Source organism: Nicotiana tabacum, chromosome 17, assembly GCF_000715075.1.
Source record: "Nicotiana tabacum cultivar K326 chromosome 17, ASM71507v2, whole genome shotgun sequence".
Lineage (NCBI taxonomy): Eukaryota > Viridiplantae > Streptophyta > Magnoliopsida > Solanales > Solanaceae > Nicotiana > Nicotiana tabacum.
The window spans coordinates 139,515,198-139,522,608 of record NC_134096.1 but is presented as its reverse complement, the minus strand read 5'-3'; positions in this window follow the sequence as shown (position 1 = coordinate 139,522,608).

Sequence of the window (7,411 nt, the reverse complement as noted above, 5' to 3'; positions counted from 1 at the left end):
TAATACTGGTGCACCCCAGGGCGAGACACTAGGTCTAATGAATCCCTGATCAAGCAAGTCTTGTAACTGCTCTTTCAATTCTTTCAACTCTGGCGGGGCCATACGGTATGGTGGAATAGAAATGGGCTGAGTGCCCGGAGCCAAATCAATACAGAAGTCAATATCTCTGTCGAATGGTATCCCCGGCAGATCTGCAGGAAATACTTATGAAAATTCACGAACAACTGGTACTGAGTCCATAGAAGGGACATCCGCACTGGGATCACGAATATAAGCCAAATAGGCTAGACACCATTTCTCTACCATACGCCGAGCTTTCATATAAGAAATAACCCCGCTGGCAGAATGGCCAGGAGTTCCTTTCCACTTTAACCGAGGTAACCCCGGCATAGCTAGGGTCACTGTCTTGGCATGACATTCCAATATAGCATGATAAGGAGACAGCCAATCCATACCCAAGATGACATCAAAATCTACCATATCAAGAAGTAGAAGATCCACACTAGTCTCAAGATTACCAATAGTAACCACACACAAATGATAGACATGATCTACTACAACAGAGTCTCCTACCGGTACAGATACATACACAGAAGCACACAGAGAATCACAAGGCACAACCAAATATGAAGCAAAATAGGAGGTCACATAGGAATAAGTAGATCCTGGATCAAATAGAACTGAAACATCTCTATAGAAAACTGGAATAATACATGTGATCACAACATCAGATGACTCGGCCTCAGGCCTAGCTGGAAAAGCACAAAATCGGGGCTGGGCCCCATAACTCTGAACTGCATCTCTGGGACGACCTCTAACTGGCTGGCCTCTACCTCTAATGGCCTGACCTCCACCTCTAATGGCCTAATCTCCACCTCTAGCTGTCTGACCCCTACCTCTAGCTGGCTGAGCAGGCGATGAAGAAACCGATGCCGGTATGATGGCACGAGAATCTTGTCGAGATCTGTTACTCGCCAATCTAGGGCAATACCTCCTGATGTGACCAATGTTCCCACACTCATAACACCCATCTTGATGCCGTGGCTGCTGAAGCTGAAGCTGACCCAGATGGGCCGGATAACCACTGTAGTAACTCTGGAGTGGTGTTGCACTGATAGGAGCTGAATGTGCACTGAATACTGGCTGCCCAGAGTAAGGCATAATAGGATCGTGAATCCCTGAAGCACCGGGAGATACATAAAGTGCTGAATGAAATGGTCTGGGAGGATGACCCCTACCAAAATTACCCATGCCTCCAGACGAGGCACCACTGTAACCACCGAACTGACGAGGCCTCTTATCGGACCTCTGCCCTCTTTCCTATGCAAGAATCATCTCGATCCTCCTTGCGACATTAGCAGCCGCCTGAAAAGAAATCTCACTTCCGGTCTTCTTGGCCATCTGAAGTCTGATAGGGTGAGTGAGTCCCTCAATGAACCTCCTCGCTCTCTCTCCCTCTGTAGGTAGTAAAAGGAGAGAATGACGAGCCAAATCCACAAAATGGGACTCATACTGAGTAACCGTCATACTGCCCTGCTGTAGACGCTCAAATTGCTTGCGGAATTCCTCTCTCAGTGTGATAGGGAGGAACTTCTCCAGAAATAGCTGAGAGAATTGCTCCCAGGTAAGTGCAGGTGATCTGACTGGTCGAGTCAATATGTAATCTCTCCACTACCTCTTGGCGGAATCCGTCATCTGGAGTACAGCAAAATCAACTCCATTGGTCTCAACTATACCCATGTTTCGCAACACCTCATGGCAACGTTCAAGATAATCTTATGGGTCCTTAGAAGGTGTACCACTGAAGTGAACTGGAAAGAGCTAAGTGAACTTATCCAGTCTCAATAAGGCCTCAAAAGACATGGCGGGCCTATCACCGATCTGTGCCGCAATAACTGGCTGAAATACTCCAACTGGCAGGACTGCTGGAGCTGGATTCTAGGGAGCCATCTGCTCTGGAGCGGGAGTAGTAGGAGTTTATGCTCCTCCCCCAACCTGTGAGACGGCTGGTGCCACTGGAAATGTACCATTCTGGGCCACACCCTCCATAAGACTCACCAATCAGACTAGAGCGTCCTGAAGCACTGGAGTGGCTATGAATCCTTCCGAGACTTGAACTGGTCCAACTGGTACATTCTAAACTGGAACCTCCTCCTGAAGGTCCACCTGAGGTTCTACAATAGGTGCAGCTGCTCGAGCTCTGGACTGAGCTCTACCTTGGCCTCTGCCTCAGCCTCTCCTCGACCTCTACCCCTGGCCATAGTTGCCACCGGGGGTTCTGGTCCCTGTCCATCGATAGAGGTATTACGTGTTCTCACCATCTGCGAGAGAATAAGAGTAGAATGGTTCAATCATGGATGATAGAATAAATCTGCACGACAGAATAAGAAAGAAATGATATTGTTCCTAAACTTCATACCCTCTGAGAGATAAGTACAGACATCTCCGGCTCCGATATCAAAAAGTCAACCCCGTGGTCAAACTTGAAAATCTTTAGCCTTTAAATTACTAGTTTCCGTTAAATGGTCATAACTTGAGCTAGGGACCTCCAAATTAAATTTCGGGCATACGCTCAAGTCTCAAATTACGATACGGAGCTACCGGAACTGTCAAAATACTAATCCGGGTCCGTTTGCTCAAAATATTGATCAAAGTCAACTCAGTTGAGTTTTAAGACTCTATTTCACATTTTAATCCATTTTTCATGAAAACTTTTCGTAAAATTGTACGGACTGCGCATGCAAGTCGAGGAATGATAAATGGTGCTTTTCGAGATCTTAGAACACAGAATTACTTATTAAATTTAAAGATGACATTTTGGGTCATCACAAACTGCATACATCACATAAAACTACCGGATAATGAGTATGTGGTAAATTTTATATATTTATTGGCTATAACGATATTAAGTTTAACTAATGAATTTATTGATAATTAATAACAGAGTAAGAAAGGGAAAAAAGACAAACTTGGAAAGAAGCAACAATCTCACTACAATGCGTTAAGCAAATATTTTTTTTTTGTCAACCGACGAAATAACTTTATATTAAAAACATGTTAAAGTTACGTACAAAGAAAATAAAGCTCTTGCATACTAAAGTCCTAAATATTAGGATTTTCTACCTAGTTCAAATAAGGAATGAGTAAAAAATTTATTGTTTTTGAAGTCCTAATATGTTAGGAGAATAATTAAAGGACAATGTTGTCTTATGTGAACTCTATTTTTTAAGGGTAAAAAAGGTAAACGACAATATATTCGTGTTTTTAGTATAATAATATATATATAGAGAGAGAGACTAGACTTAGTGTACGTGCGTTGCGCGTGTCTCTCGTATTAAGGAGAATAAACTTTTAAAAATAACATAAGTATTGTTCAATAATATGTTTGCGCAACGATATAAAAACTACAAAAAAAAAAAAAATCAAGTTCGAAAATGATAATGGTTTAAATTATTTTTATAGTAATTTTCTTACATGTGTTCTAGTACTTGCTTCATTATACAAAAGTATCATAGGAGCAACATTTGATTGAAAGGTAAACGGTCGTTCAACTTTACAAGAACACTTGCATACATACATTGCGTGTATATTAGTAGTTATTATTAAACTTTTGTCTGATATATTATCAACAATTAAAAGTTCTTTACACACATTTTACTTATTTTAAGAGAGTGCTAAAACTTGGTCTTAACTTTCACATTTTATTAATAAAACAAAAAGACTGCTAAACTTTGAAAAGTGTTCGACACTTTCCTAAAGTTGTATCATATAGAGAGTAGTTATTAAAAAGCAAATTCATGCACTTTTGGTCAATAGTTATTAGATTTAAAATTTTTTTAAAAAAATTATGGAGTAAAAGATATTGCATTAGAAGTTGTGTTTTTCCGCAATTGTGATATTTGTGTGAATTGATGAAAGTAATTTTTATGTTAAAAAACATAATTATATGCTCATTTGTGAAATTTACTTTTTATTTTAATTCAATTCGCGTTTCTTTCAGTATTTCACCCCTTTGTTAGTTAGCTTTCCTCAACTACAACTCTTCGTCCTATGAATCCTAGTGAGAGTTATTTTAGTATATGTTTGTATCGTGGCTGATTTATAAAAACAAAAAGTTTAATTAGTTGATTTCAAAATCTTATGTATATATTACTGAATTTTTTTATTTGATAATGGGAAATTAAAAATAATAAGAGAAGAAGTTGGATACTAAATAGAACCACATCCGAGAAGTGAGAATAGTACAAGTAAATAATGTGGTTGGTTCACGGTTGTATGTTAGGAAAAGTTGGCTTTTATAGTTTGAAGTATGTAATAAAAGCGAGTAATAAAATGGTAAAAGAAAGTCAAATAATTCGTAGGTTAGGTTTTTGTCACGATCCAAAATCTCATCACAGGCGTCGTGATGGCATTTAGTCTCTAAGGCTAAGTAAGCCGATTTTAATTACAATTCAAGCCATTTTAAAAAAAAAAATAGAAACTAACAACGGAAATAATTACAAATATAGCAACCTTCCTAAGACTGGTAATACTAAGTCACGAACTCTAACTGAATATATGAAATGATCTCAAAGATCGAATACTCCATAATGTTTGAATAAAACTTAACAATACAATAAAATGTGAAGACTCCAAAGAATTACGACGACCAAACAGTTCTACCTTGAATCCTTGCTTTGCAATCTCACTTTAACTTTGTCTGAGTTCGATAGCTCCAATACCTGACTCTGCACAAAAATATGCAGAAGTGTAGTATGAGTACACCACGGTCGGTACCCAGTAAGTATCAAGACTAACCTCAGTGGAGTAGAGACGAGGTACAGTCAAGACACCCACTAGTCTAATAACTTGTGCAATATGATATACAAAATAATAGGAAACAAATAACAAAAATGGCAACATAAATCAACGAGTGATATGCACAGCAAGACAACAAGAACACCATTAATATCGCTCAACAAATAATAAATACAAGTACACCCAATTAAATCAAGTTCTTCAAATAAATGTCTTTCACATATAATTCTTCCAAATAACTCTCTTTCAAATATAATTTTCTCAAATAAATATCTTTCAAATATAATTCTTTCAATAAATCTCTTCAAATATAATTTCCTCAAATAAATATCTTTCACATACAATTCTATCATATAATATTTTTTGAATAAAAATCCTTTCAAATAAATATTTTGATTATAATTCTTTCAATTAAAAAGTCACCATGTGACACCTCATTTCATAACCATAAAAATACGGGTCTCAACCCATTTTTATATTTTTCGTAAATACGGGTCTCAATCCATTTTCATATTTTCACGGTACTTCGTGCCCATAATTAAATCATCATATTTCCCCCGCACCTCGTGCCCACTTTTCATATTACATCTGCACGGACAGTTCACGTGCCAATAATAAAACCATCATATTTTTTCCCACGTTTCGTATCCCGATTGTACGGACAATTCACGTGCCAATATCATCATTATTTACTCACCGCACCTCGTGCCCACATTTCATTTCATAATCCGCATGGCAATAGCCACAAGCTCCCAATTTCAACATAAATCAGATCGTTATCAATTTACCAACCACAAGACAAATTGCACAAGGTATAAAAATAAACACAAGGAAATCACAACATCACATGAAAATCACCAACACAATAACTTCACATTATCATATATCATCCTTAACAATAGCCACTCTTATCTCTCCTAGAGCCACCCTTATCACTCCTATAATAGCTTCCCTTACCCCTATGTGCTGACAATATCAATAGCCACCCTTATCACTCTTATAATAGCCTCTCTTATCCCTCCGCCCTCACAATATCTATAGCCATTCTTATCGCTCTTATAGCCACAACATCAAATTGTCATATAAAAATAAATTCAACAAACGCGAATTTAGGCATGGCAAATGGATGATTAAATAAATGCCACAGTTATCCAATTTACTACACAATAATGCCTAAGACTTTAACCCAATAAATTTTTTACATATAAGCCCGAGTACGTACTCGTCACCTCGCGTACACGGCTTTTCACATTTCACACTTCACAAATGGCACATAACGCTCGATGCCTAAGGGGTAATTCACCCACTCGAGGTTAGGCAAGACACTTGCCTTTTTGAAGTTAGGCCGATATTCTAAAATATCCTTCTTGCTTGAATTGACCTCCGGACAGCTCAAATCTATCTAAATTAATTGTATAACTTCATGAAAATTTATCGGAAATAATTCCGGATAATAAAACGTCGACTTAGAAATTTATCCCAAAAAGACAACAAAGGTCAACGCGGGGGCCGCCTTTCGGAACCCGATATAATTTTCATGAAATCCGAACACCCATTCCGATACGAGTTCAACCATACCAATTTTATCAAATTCCAACAACAAATCGTCCTCCAAATCTTGAATTTTCGTTTTTGGAAGATTTTTCAAAAATCTTGATTTCTTCCATTTAAATCTGAATTAAACGATAAATATAACCATAGATTCATGAAATATAATCACTTTTGGATATAGAACACTTACCATAGTCGAAGTCGTGAAGAAATTCTCAAAATCGCCCAAGAACCGAGCTCTAAAAATTCCAATCGAAAATGAAGAAATGACAGATTTTCAATCCATAAGTTTCTGCCTAGGTTCGCATTTGCGGACAAAAACTTTGCATTTGCGAATGAACAGTGTTTTCATATTTGCGGACAAAAACTTCGCATTTACGAATGAACAGTGTTTTTGCATTTTGCAAATGAACAGTGTTTTCGCATTTGCGGACAAAGTTTTCGCATTTACGAATGAACAGTATTTTCGCATTTTTTGCAAATGAATAGTGTTTTCGCATTTGCGAACATAGACTTCGCATTTGCGAATGAACAGTACCGCACCAGAAACAAACAAAATCTAATCTTCTCCGAAATGATCTAAAACCACCTTGAAACTCATCCGGAACCTCCAGGACAAAAATCATATATGAATTTCAATCATAAAACATGCTACGGACCTGTTCGCGCACTCAAAATACTGAAAAGAGGTAGTCTTGACCCGATATTGACCATGGTCAAACTCCCAAATTTTTTAACTTTACTAGCCTCTCAACTAACAACAACAACACAACCCGATAAAATTCTACTAATGGGGTCTGGGGAGGGTAGTGTGTACGCAGACCTTACCCCTACCCCAAAGGAGTAGAGAGGCTGTTTCCGAAAGACCCTCGGCTCAAGAAAACAAAAAGACAAAAGGACAAAAGGAGACAATATTAGTATCACCACAACAATCATAGGAAAAATAGGAACACCATGAAATGCAGAAGAAAGATGCAAAGCAAAAGCGATAGCTAGTAAATAAGACATGCACTGAAAAGCAAAGTAGTAAAACACAATATTGTCACTAGCTATCTTAGACAAA